A 13,791-nucleotide genomic window follows, 5' to 3' on the forward strand; every position below is an offset into this window, starting at 1 on the left:
CTCCATGGTCTCGCCCCTCCTTATCTCTAATCTCCTCCAGCACCACAACTCCCCCTCGCCTCCCGTCCACCCCCTCCTCCCCTTGCCGAGACATCTGCGCTCCTCAAATTCAGTCTTGCGGAGCATCCCTGATGGCCACCGATGGTTGAGCAACACCTTCAACTGCCTGGGCCTTAAGCTCTGGAACTCCCTCCCTAAACCTCTCTACCCTCCTTGAAGCTGCTGCTTAAAACTTCTCTTGGTCATCTGCCGTAATTTCTTATTAGCTGGCTCAGTGTCAAATTTATTTGTTTTATCTTAATACTCCTGTGAAGTGCCTTGGGATGTTTTACTACATTAAAGGAGCTATATAAATGCAAGTTGTTGTTTATTCTTTTAGAAATTGATATTTTGGGGTGCAGTATATGAGTAATGTGATGAGTGTAGCGTGCTTGGGAGGAACGGATGGCTTTGGACCCATGGTTCCCAAAGCTCTCCACCGTTGGTGTGTCTTCCTGACCTCATGTCTGGGTCTGTTGTAGACTCATTGATAGAGGCTGATTGCTACGATTAGACAAGAACTCCAATATTGTTATATCATGTAGCTACCAGGATGGCAGGTAGTGAACTAGATAGACCTCGGTGTTTTGTTTGTTTATCTATTTCTATGCTCCTGCACATCGTTCCATTAATCTATAGGTGAAGGCCTGAACAGTGTAGGCTATAAACAACCAACTGGTCAAAACCCTCTGTATAAAAACTGCACTCTCATTGTTTAAATTCTTATAAATATTAAAAGCCCCATTTTGATAATATTTATCATTGCACAATGCCAGTCAAACTTTCTATTACAACCATCCATTAAATCCATTTGTTTTTGTTAACAGTCCATTATCTTATGTAAGCTAACCTTAAATCAACTGTGTAACGGAGTCTCTTGGGCAAAGCAATTGGAATACCTGCTGTGATGTTCTATTTCTGAGTACGTGACTGCCAACGACAGTAACAGAAACAAAACAATACTGCTGCCATGGCTCATGTATACGAGTCAAGACATCACAAGCTATTCTTAACTACAGAGCAGAACAAGATTCCGTGACTAACTCAAATTTTGCTTTCCTGGTACTCAAGGGGAAGATTTCCTCAATTTGGAGCAAAATCATAAATGTATTCTTTATGAACTGTCTTATGATTTCCAATACAATTAGTCAACGGAGGAAATCTGTTTGGGTGACCACTTTGCTGAACATCTCCATTCTGTCGGCAGCTGTGACTCCCCCGAGCTCCCAGTCACTTGCTGTCCCCACTCCAACCTCTGCCTTTAGCTGCCGACACTGTTCCAATGAAGCTCAACATAAGATCAAGGAACTATACCTTATGCTTCTACTAAGCAGCATGCAGCCCTTTGGCCTCAACATTGACTAACAACTTCAGACCTTAATTACAACTCCCATTTTTTCTCTGGTAGTAGGAGTTGGCCACGTGGGAGGTGTGTCAACATTTCCGGTTTGGGGTCCCCTCCATTGGAACACCACTGGTGGGATGGTCTGCACAATTGGTGCAAACCACCTATTTATCTTTCACCAGACTATGGCCATTGGAGCTTGCTGTGTCTGGCCAGATTATTATGCTTCCCTTTCCATCTATCCTCCTTTGGATATTCACACAAACTGCATGTTGTATACGTCTTATTTCTCTCATTCCTTCATCCCCTGCTAATACCATGTCACTTAACCATATACTGTTCTGCATTGAAGCACTTCACGTGGTAAATAAATAGACAGATGTGTGGGGTTTTCCACCCCTTCCCCTTATGCATCTGGAATATGTTCCCATCCCAAAGAAGGGTCTCAGACCTGAGATATCAACTTCTGTTTCTCCAAAAAGGTGTTGCCTGACCTGTTGAGTAGTTCGAGCTTTTCGATTGTGATTTTGAGGAAATCTCCTCGTTTCTTTTACCCATATACAGATGACAGTCCTTCAGCTACTGCCCATGTGACCAGGACAATACTTCAGTTCGTGGCTATGACACTGCGATCATGAGGACACATACAATTTGTGCTTTAGGTTTTACATAAGCTGGCTTAAGTGGATTTAATTTTCTACATCTGAGGAGAACATCTATATTTAGGTTTTGATTAAGAAAACAGCTGCACCACTTTGTTGTCAAATAGATTCTGCTTGGCATCCCTACCAATGATCCCCGTGAGCTGCACTTTATACTGCACGGCCCATTTCTTTAATGCATGTTGCGTTTAGATTTCTGCTCCTGCACAGGATTTACAATGGAAAATAGGGAGAGGCGCCTGCACAGGACCTTGTATAGGAAGTGCGGCTGTGCGCAGGAGCACATTTAGCGGGAACATTGATCCCTACCCTTCCATTGGGATTTCTTTCCAAAGAGGATGTATAGTAAGCTTATTAGGGGGGAAAAAAAACATTTCTCCATTATCTTCAGTTCCCAAATATATTCCTTTTAGAATCTACTGCCATCACTAGAACTTCATTTTTAAGTTATGGATGTATCATATGGAGAATCACAGGTTGATTCTCAAGGTTAACATCAACATTACATTACACGTGGAAGCAAAAACGCTCTATAAACCCAACAATTTACTTCAACTATGAACGTGTGCTCTGTCCAACCTTAACCATCCCACTCCTGGAATGGAGACTAACCACATAGTTCTTGATACCGTATCTACATCACAGAAACACTTCTACTTGCATATACAGGTTGAACCTCCCTCATCTGGAACCCTCGGGACCTGACCTGTTCTGGATAAGGGATTTTTCCAGATGAGGGGTGGTCACGTTAAATTGGACAGTACAGGTACTGAGCAAAGTGACATCGGGGCTGGGAGTGCGGCAGGGAGATCATGGGGAGTGGGGGGGGCGGTGTGGATCATAAGGTCAGGCTAGCGATTGCGGGAGTCGGCAGCGAGGAAGGACTTCAATTTGTTAATGGCGGAGTTCTGTGCATGCGCCACCCAGTGGCCGGGGTCTGGGAATGGTTCTGGACAAAGGGTTGTTCCTGATAAGGGAGTTCTGGATAAGGGAGGTTCAGCCTGTATTTATTATTTAGGGATAGTGGTCGTGATACTGGACTAGTAATCTGAGGCCTGAACTAAAGATCAAGAGAACATAATAAAATCCTGCAGTTTGAGAATTTGAATTCAGTTTTTTTTTCTAAATCAGAAATTTTAAACACTGGCATCAGTAAAAGTGACCATGAAGCTGTTGGATTGTTGAAAAAACCCAGCTACTTAAGTAAATGTTCTTTAAGGAAGGAAACCAGTCATCCTTACCCACTCTGGCCTATATATGTGACTCCCACACAATGTGGCTGACTTTCAACTGCCCTCTGAAGAGGCCTAGCAAGTCAGTCACTCAGTTGTACAAAACTGCGTGGTTCAAGAAGGCAGCCGGCCACCACAATCTCAGGGCAACTAGAGATGGACAATAAATGCTGACATTCCCAGTGACTCCCATATCCCAAAAATGAATAAAGGAAAAAAAAAAATGTTGCATTAATCTGTTTAAGACAGGCTTGTATCAAAACTTTCACTGGAGGCAGTTCTTTAATAAGAACATAATAGGAACAGGAGTAGGCCATATGGCCCTCGAGCCTGCTCCGCCATTCAATAAGATAATGGCTGATCCGATCGTGGACTCAGCTCCACTTCCCCTCCCGCTCCCCATAACCCCTTATCATTTAAGAAACTGTCTATTTCTGTCTTAAATTTATTCAATGTCCCAGCTTCCAAAGTTCTCTGAGGTAGCGAATTCCACAGATGTACACCCTAAGAAGAAATTTCTCATCTGTTTTAAATGGGCGGCCCCTTATTCTAAGATTGTGCCCTCTAGTTCTAGTCTCCATCAGTGGAAACATCCTCTCTGTATCCTCTCATTCTTCTGAATTCCAATGAGTAGAGGCCCAACCTACTCAACCTTTCCTCATAAGTCAACCCCCTCATCTCCAGAATAAACCTAGTGAACCTTCTCTGAACTGCCTCCAAAGCAAGTACATCCTTTCATAAATATGGAAACCAAAACTGCACGCAGTATTCCAGGTGTGGCCTCACCAATACCTTGTATAGCTGTAGCAAGACTTCCCTGCTTTTATACTCCATCCCCTTTGCAATAAAGGCCAAGATTCCATTGGCCTTCCTGATCACTTGCTGTACCTGCATACTATCCTTTTGTGTTTCATGCACAAGTACCCCCAGATCCCGCTGTACTGCGGCACTTTGCAATCTTTCACCATTTAATGTGGGCCAGTTCCCTTGTTGCTCGATCTGCTCCACTTGTCCTACAAGGTGGAATGGGCAACAGCAGATAATTGCGCTTGTGCAGTTGGTGCAAAGGTTTGTAACTATGCTGGTCTCCTCCGATGTCACAGGGTGCAAAAAAATCTATGTCCAGACCTTAATTGGTGGACCAGACCCGACCTTGATATCGCTGCCAGCCATAGTTAATGTTTGGACAAAGCAGTTAGAGGAACTTCACAAAATCCACTCAAGCGTCTTGATGGCTCTGGTGGCACTTGCAGAGGCAGCCTTGAGTTTGGAATCTACCGAATGCAAAAATCTAAACCTATAGTTCAATACATGTTTAGATAATTTCATAGCCGCATAGTTAGGTCCAATATCTGATGAAAACAATTTATATTTGACATCCTGTGGTGGGGAGAAAGAATCACACTCCACCAGTTGCATCTGATTCCCTGAGAGAGCATTCAGCTCACTCGTTTACTTACCCACATGGGAAACATTTATGTGGGAGAGAAAAACTGGAACAGGAAGGATAAGATGTGGAAAATGAGGGCGGGAAGGGAAAAGGAGAATTTGACAAGTATAGTATTTTATTTTGGTGTTACCTCAATTAATTATTTTCTAAAGTGAAATCTATCTCTCAAATTTACTGCTCTTAAGAAATGGTCATGGAATTGCTGTATTGAAAAGCAGTCACTTTATATAATGGCGTGCGTAGTGATGAATACGGATACCAGAAACAATGGTTTCCCCCAATAGGTGCACTATCTTCAGGGGAAAGGTTTTTTTTTTAAATATAAACATGGGAATCCCTCAGCAAACTACAACATGACAAGACAACAGGCATCGGGTGTGCTCTGCCGAGAGGAATGGCAAGGTAAAGCCACATCTTCTAACAAATGTTTCGACACAGATGTTCTGCAAATATTTGCCAAATAGTTGGGTAAGTGCACAAGGGAGCAGGCAGGGATTCCATGGAGTAACAAAAAGGCTAGCCTAGACAAGCAAAGCAAGCACAACAAGAATGTCTGCACAAAATATTTTTCTGCCGGAGCATCTGCTTAAACGTACAACAGCCCCACATTTTGTTGTTGTTGTTCATTTACTTCCTAACAGAAATGCTGGTGAATATTTGGGTTTAAATATTCTAGGAGGAGATTTCATCTGTACAGAAATATACAATAATATACATTTAGACTTTCTGTACATCTCAAAATGGGGTGAGTTTTCATTCCACATGTGATAGGATTGTACCAATGTTGTTTGATCAATGGAATGTCCCCTCACGGCAAAGAAAAGATGCCAATTCAGTTAAATGGTTTGGAGATTAATTTTCACATTCTATACATCAAAATTAACCAAATTTATGTTGCATTTCTTGTCATATTAAGTACACCTACTTAACCCAGAGACATTGTCAAAACCGATTTCCTGCATTCCACAAGATCCAAGAGTGTTATGCCATAATGGAAATTGCAGTGAATTCAGCAAACAACAACTAGATTAATGCTACCTGCAATAAAAACACATTTGTTTCTTCCTCTCCTGGCTTCACATTTGATGTCCGACAGCAACAGGAAATGTGCTCCCTGGGCCAACCAGAGAGTCACAATCGGGCAAGACTATTCTAAAAATCCCTCAAATTTACAGCAACAGTACTGGGAGGTCAGAAATAGCAATTGGAATATTAAATGTAGTAAGCATTTGTACAAAGGTTTATATTCCCCCACCAAATTTCCACCCTTTCTCGATTCCATGTCCCTCATTCTCTCCTAGTTTATTCCTAATTAGTCCAACATTTAACATACCGTTCAAAATCATGAAGCGTTTTGATTGGGTAAATAAGGTGAAAACGTTTCCAGTGGCAGAGGGGTCGATAACCAGAGGACACAAATTTAATGTAATTGGCAAAAGAACCAGAGAAGACATGAGGAAACATTTTAACGCTGTGAGTTATGATCTAGAAAGCACTGAAAGGATAGTGGAAGCAGATTCAATAGTAACTCTCCAGAGAATTGGATAAATACTTGAAGGGAAAGAATTACAGGGCAATGGGACAGCTCTATCAAAGAGCCAGCACAGACACGATAGGCTGAATGGCCTCCTTCTGCATTTGATCACACCATGATAGTACCATTATGAAACTGGTTTTCTTGTGCATCTGAGCACTCACGATCCATTCTAGAGCTGCAGCCAACATTTTGGCATAAATGCCTCTGACTGGTTGAAAAACAGTAAACTGAGGCAGAGAACATTGTAGTTTGATGTAATCAGGTAAAGTGTTTGGCTTTTTTTTTTTGAACACGACCTCAGGTGCTCTGTTGCTTAGAGTTAAGAACATAAGAAATAGGAGTAGGCCAATTGGCCCTTTGAGTCTGCTCCGCCATTCAATAAGATCATGGCTGATCTGATCATGAGCTCAGCTCCACTTCCCTGCCCGCTCCCCATAACCCTTTACTCCCTTATCGCTCAAAAATCTGTCTATCTCCACCTTAAATATATTCAATGACCCAGCCTCCAAAGCTCTCTTGGGCAGGGAATTCCACAGATTTACAACCCTCAGAAGAAATTCCTCCTCATCTCAGTTTTAAATACACGACCGCTTATTCTGAGACTATGGCCCCGAGTTCTAGATTACCCCATGAGTGGAAACATCCTCCCTGCATCTACCTTGTCGAGCCCGCTCATTATCTTATATGTTTCAATAAGATCATCTCATTCTTCTGAACTCCAATAAGTATAGGCCCAACCTGCTCAACCTTTCTTCCTAAGGCAACCCCTTCATCTCAGGAATCAACCTAGTGAACTTTCTCTGAACTGCCTCCAATGCAAGTATATCCCTCCGTAAATAAGGAAACCAAAATTGTACGCAGTACTCCAGGTGTGGCCTCACCAATATGCTGTACAGTTGTAGCAGGACTTCTCTGCTTTTATACTCTATCCCCCTTGCAATAAAGGCCACCAGTCCATTTGCCATCCTGATTAATTGCTGTACCTGCATACTTACTTTCATACCAAGTTATTTTAACTTTGCAGATTGGTCATCGCTAAAATAAATTCTTGGCATCAACAGAAGGGTAATTAAAGCCAGATGGTTTAGAACAGTGTTGTCCAATAGAAATTGCAGACTAGCTACAGGTCATCCATCATCATAGGCAGTCTCTCGGAATCGAGGAAGACTTGCTTCCACTCTTAGCATGAGTTCTTAGGTGGCTGTACAGTCTAATACGAGAACCACAGTCTTGTCTCAGGTGGGACAGACAGTGGTTGAAGGAAAGGGTGGGCATGGAGTTTGGTTTGCCGCACGCTCCTTCCGCTGTCTGCGTTTAATTTCTGCATGCGCTCGCGATAAGTTTTTAGGAGTTCAGCGCCCTCCCGAATGCACTTCTCCCATTTAGAGCGGTCTTTGGCCAGGGACTCCCAGGTGTCAGTGGGGATGTTGCACTTTATCAGGGAGGCTTTGAGGGTGTCCTTCCTTTCCGCTGCCCTCCTTTGGCTCGTTTGCCATGGATGAGTTACGAGTAGAGCACTTGCTTTGGGAGTCTCGTGTCTGGCATGCCAACTATGTGGCCTGCCCAGCGGAGCTGATCAAGTGTGGTCAATGCTTCAATGCTGGGGATGTTAGCTTGGATGAGGACGCTAATGTTGGTGCACCTGTCCTTCCAGGGGATTTGTAGGGTCTTGGAGGCATAGCTGATGGTATTTCTCCAGCGACTTGGTGTCTACGGTACATGGTCCATGTCTCTGAGCCATACAGGAGGACGGGTATTACTACAGCCCTGTAGACCATGAGCTTTGTGGCAGTTTTGAGGGCCTGGTCATCAAACATTCTCTTTCTCAGGTGGCCGAAGGCTGCACTGAAGGTGGTGTTGGATCTCGTCTTCAATGCCTGCTCTTGTTGATAGGAGGCTCCCGAGATAAGGGAAGTGGCCCTCATTGTCCAGGGCCGCGCCGTGAATCTTGATGACTGGGGGGGCAGTACTGTGCGGCGGGGACAGGCTGGTGAAGGACCTTTGTGTTACGTACTTTTAGCTACAGGTGTGCGCATGGTGATACCATTTTGGCCACATGCATCAATGTTAGCTGAAAACGCCTTACACAAACACAATATTTCACTGGAACATCTACCACGATTCAACAACCAAAGAACGAAATCACTCAATGATCAAAAAAGCACTTATGCAGTCTGCTTTTTGTCTTCCCATTTTAACAAACACACACAAAAAGGTTAAAGTACACATGCCGTGTAAATACGAGTATTAAGATCGCATGCCAAATAGTGCCTATGACTCATATTTCAGTTACTAACCTTATGCAATTAGCCACATCTGGATTCCCAATTGGCCTCATGCAGTTAGTAGCTTGTGTATTACATAGGAGGACAGGCTGGTGGAGGACCTTTGTCTTACGGATGTTTAGCGTAAGGCCCATGCTTTCATACGCCTCAGTAAATACGTCGACTATGTCCTGGAGTTCAACCTCTTGCTATTTCTCGGGAGCCTCCTAACAAGAACAGGCATTGAAGATGAGATCCAACACCGCCAATGCAACCTTCGGCCGCCTGATGGAGTGTGTTTGAAGACCAGGCCCTCAAAACTGCCACAAAGCTCATGGTCTACAGGGCTGTAGTAATACCCGCCCTCCTGTATGGCTCAGAGATATGGACCATGTACAGTAGACACCTCACGTCGCTGGAGAAATACCATCAGCTATGTCTCCGCAAGATCCTACAAATCCCCTGGGAGGACAGACGCACCAACATTAGCGCCCTCGGCCAGGCCAACATCCCCAGCATTGAAGCATTGACCACACTTGATCAGCTCTGCTGGGCAGACCACATGGTTGGCATGCCAGACACAAGACTCCCAAAGCAAGTGCTCTACTCGGAACTCCTTCATGGCAAACGAGCCAAAAGTGGGCAGCAGAAACGTTACAAGGACGCCCTCAAAGCCTCCCAGATAAAGTGTGACATCCCCACTGACACCTGGAAGTCCCTGGCCAAAGACCGCCTTAAGTGGAGGAAGTGCATCCGGGAGGGCGCTGAGCACCTCGAGTCTCATCGCCGAAAGCATGCAGAAATGAAGTGCAGGCAGCGGAAAGAGCGTGCGGAAAACCAGTCCCACCCATCCCTTCCCTCAACGACTATCTATCCCACCCGTGACAGAGTCGGTGGCTCTCGTATTGGACTGTTCAGCCACCAAAGTACATATTTTAAAGAGTGGAAGCAAGTCTTCCCCGATTCCGAGGGACTTCCTATGATGATGATGATGATGTATTACATAACATAAAAAATAGGAGCAGGAGTAGGCCATTTGGTCCATGCTCCACTATTCAATAAGATCATGGCTGATTTGATCCAGGCCTCAACTCCACTATCCCGCCCGTATCCCCATAATCCTTGACTCCCTTATCGTTCAAAAATCTGTCTAACTCCATATTAAATATTTTCAATGACCCAGCCTCCTCAGCTCTCTGGGGTAGATTTATGACCCTCAGAAGAAATTCCTTCTAATTTCTGTTTTAAATGGGCAACCCCGTACTCAAACTATGACCCCTAGTTCTAGATTCCCCCACGAAGGGAAATGTCCTCTCTGCATCTACCCTGTCAAGCCCCCTCAGGATCTTATACATTTCAATAAGATTGTTATGTCTTTAATAAAGCAATGTGACTGAGTACTGTAGACGCAAGTGTGACCTTAGTCTCTTAATTCTAACTCGAGTGCCCGTAGAGCTTGGGAGGCCTGCTTATATACAGTGCTCTCAAGGGATTCTGGGATCTCTTGGGACTCCAACAGATATGCCCTCTGGTGGCAGCAGAATGCTGGTTACATAGAGTTGCATATATAACATCACTCCTTCCCAAAGTCAATAATACACTTATTTACAGGGCGAGACGATCTGGGGCTTTTCGCTCCCTAGTTGATCGTCTCGGTACAAATGCAGGTGCAGGTGAGTTGGTTGGTTCTTTGCTGGGCTGCTGCGCAGTTGGCCTTACTGGGCATGATGAGTTCAGCTTCGTGGTCAATCGTGATGTCGCTTGCCACTTGTGTGTGTCGGAGGATTGAAGTTGGTGGTGTCCTCTTCAGGTTGCTCGTGGCTGTGTGAATCGCAGTTTGGTTTGGTCCAAATGCTTTCTGCAAGTTAGCCCATTTGCGAGTTTGACCTGAAACATCCTACTCACTTCTTTGGCTATGACCGTGCCAGCAAAGCCATTTGGGACCATGTCCATAGTTGAGTACAAATACAGGGTCATTGACTTCAATATCACATGACAAATTTGCGTAATCATGGTACGTACATGCTTTGTTGAAGCTACCTGCCCTTGACGTGATCATGGAGATCAGGGTGGACGAGAGAGAGCTTTGTTTTGAGCGCTCTTTTCATGAGCAGCTCGGCTGGGGGAACCCCGGTGAGCGAGTGCAGTAGCTGAGCAGGACTCGGGACAGGCGGGTCTGCAGGGAGCATTCCGACACGAGTTTCAAGCTTTGATGGTTTGGACCGCCCGTTCTGCCTGGCCGTTGGATGCAGGCTTGAAAGGGGCAGATATGACGTGCTTAATCCCATTGCAGGTCATGAATTCCTTGAATTCAGCGCTGGTGAAGCATGGCCCTTTGTCGCTGACAAGGACATCAGCTAGGCAGTGCGTGACAAACATGGCTCATAGGTTTTCGATTGGGGCAGTGGACATGCTTACAGAGATTACACTCGATCCATTTTGAATAAGTATCCACAACAACCAAGAACATTTTGCCCAGAAATGGGCCAGCAAAGTCAACATGGATCCTAGACCATGGTTTGGAGGGCCATGACCACAAACTTAGTGGTGCCTCCCTGGATGTATTGCTCAGTTGAGAGCAAGTGTTGCATTGGCGCACGCAAGACTCCAAATCTGAGTCGATGCCGGGCCACCACACATGGAATCTGGCTGTAGTTTTCATCATTACTATGTCTGGGTGGGTACTGTGTAGGTCATGTATGAACGTTTCCCTGCCTTTTAGGCAAAACCGCGTGATTACTCCACAAAAGACAGTGCGCCTGTATGGACATTTCATCTTTACGCCGCTGGAATGGCTTTATCTCTTCATGCATGGCCGCTGGGATGCTGGACCAGCTCCCATGGAGGACATTTTTTTTTTAAAAACAAGGGGCAGTAACGGATCCTGGCTGGTCTAGGTCCTGATCTGGCGGGCTGTAACAGGTGACTTTTAGTTTTCAAATGCATCCATCACCAAGAGCAAGTCTGCAGGCTGTGCCATTTCCACCCCGGTGGTGGGCAATGGTAGCCGACTGAACGCATCAGCGCAGTTCTCTGTGCCTGGCCTGTGATGAATTACATAGTTACATGCAGACAGCGTGAGTGCCCATCTTTGGATGTGAGCCGAGGCATTGGTATTGATATCCCTATTCTCAGAGAGCAAAGGTATGAGCGGCTTATGGTCAGTTTCTAACTCGAACTTAAGCCCAAACAGATACTGATACATTTTTTTTACCCCGTAAACGCATGCCAGAGCTTCTTTTTTAATCATGCTGTAGGCCCTTTCGGCCTTGGACAAGCTCCTGGACGCATAAGCGACTGGTTGCAATGTTCCGATTCGTTTGTTAGTTGTATCACACACCCGACCCCGTACGAAGACGAATCACAAACTAACACTAGACGTTTACAAGGATCATACAGGACAAGCAGTTTGTTGGAACATAACAGATTTCGGGCTTTCGCAAAAGCTGTCTCGTGATTTTCCCCATACCCAGTCATCTTTCTTGCATAGCAACACGTGTAGATGTGCTAGCAAGATGCTTAACCCGCGTAGGAAATTACCAAAATAATGAGGAGTCCCAGGAACGACCACAGCTCCGTCACGTTCTGGTCTCGGCGCGTTCTTGATGGCCTCCATCTTGGCGTCGGTGGGTCTGATACCATCTACCACGATTCTTCTCCAAGAACTCGACCTCTGGCGCCAGGAAAACACACTTCGAGCGTTTCAACCCGAGTCCCACACGATCTAGCCGACTTAGAACCTCCTTCAGGTTCTGCAAGTGTTCGATGGTTTCCCGACCTGTGATCAATATGTTGTCCTGGAAAACCACGGTGCGCGGAACCGACTTTAACAGACTCTCCATGTTCCTTTGAAAAAAATCCGCAGCCGATCGAATCCCAAATGGGGATCGATTGTCGATGAACAGACTTTTGTGCGTGTTGATGCAGGTGAGGCCTTTCGAAGATTCCACCAGCTCCTGCGTCATGTAGGCGGAGGTCAGGTCCAACTTGGAGAACATCTTTCCTCCTGCCAACTTTGCAAATAGATTGTCTGCCTATTTGCAGCGGGTACTGGTCCTGCAGTGAAAAACAGTTAATCGTAACTTTACTGTCCCCACAAATTCTGACCGTGCCATCACCCTTGAGAACCGGACTGACCCACTCGTTGAACTCAACTGGTGCGATGGTGCCCTCTCGTTGCAGCCTGTCGAGCTCGATCTCCACTTTCTCTCGCATCATATAAGGCACCACCCGTGCCTTGTGGCGGATAGGTCGTGTACCGGGAATCAAGTAGATCTGCACCTTCGCCCCTGAAAAACTTCTGATGCCTGGCTTAAACAACTACGGAAACTTGCTCAGAACCTGGGCACATGAGGCATCGTCGACGAATGAAAGTGCTCAGATGTCATCCCAGTTCCAGCGGACTTTTCCCCAGCCAGCTTCTGCTGAACAGTGTGGGGCCATCTCCTGGTACTATCCATAGTGGTAGTTCGTGCACTGCTCCATCATAGGAGACTTTTACTGCTGCACTGCCAATTACAGGGATCAGCTCTTTAGTGTAAGTTCTCAGCTTGGTATGTATAAGGGTCAGCTTGGGCCTGTGTGCCTTGTTGCACCACAGCCTGTCGAAGGCCTTTTTGCTCATGATGGACTGACTCACACCAGTGTCCAATTCCATGGATACTGGAATTACGTTCAGTTCAACTTTTGACATGATTGGTGGAAATTTCGTGGTGAAGGAGTGTACCCCGTACACTTCTGCCTCCTCGGTTTGAGTCTCTCGTTCAGTTTGATCCGCCATGGATCAGTCTTCCTCTGCAACGTGGTGGTTTGCAGCTCATCTGCACATTCGCTGGAGGTGTCCCATGGATCCACAGCCTTTGCATGCATAGTGTTTGAAGTGGCATTGATGGGCTCGATGATCATCTCCGCAGCGCCAAGGTGTCAATTGCCTCGCATTAACGCTTGATGGCGGATTCGGAGTCATGAGATCATGCAACTGCAGGCTTGTATGTTCTGCCATATGCATTCCTGCCTGAAAATGATGTTACTGTGTGTACAGTACTTGCGAAAACATCTTTATGCTGCGAAATTTGTTTGGTGTTATCACTGGTGGACATAAATGCCTTGGCTATCGTTATGGCTTTGCTCAGGTTCGGTGTTTCAACAGTCTGTAGTTTGCAAAGGATAACCTCATGGCCAATGCCAAGCACAAAGTCGTCTCTTAACATTTGCTCCAGGAATCTATCGAATTTGCAATGTCCTGCAAGGCGCCTTAGTTCG

The 13,791-nt window shown here is 45.5% G+C and overlaps 1 protein-coding gene across 1 annotated transcript in view; it reads right to left on the reverse strand.

Annotated features, from left to right (window-relative positions):
* Positions 1-13,791, reverse strand: part of ano1a (anoctamin 1, calcium activated chloride channel a) — a 379,673-nt gene that overhangs the window by 129,887 nt on the left and 235,995 nt on the right. The window lies entirely within an intron of this gene.

This window comes from Pristiophorus japonicus, chromosome 14 (genome assembly GCF_044704955.1).
Source record: "Pristiophorus japonicus isolate sPriJap1 chromosome 14, sPriJap1.hap1, whole genome shotgun sequence".
Classification (NCBI taxonomy): Eukaryota; Metazoa; Chordata; class Chondrichthyes; family Pristiophoridae; genus Pristiophorus; species Pristiophorus japonicus.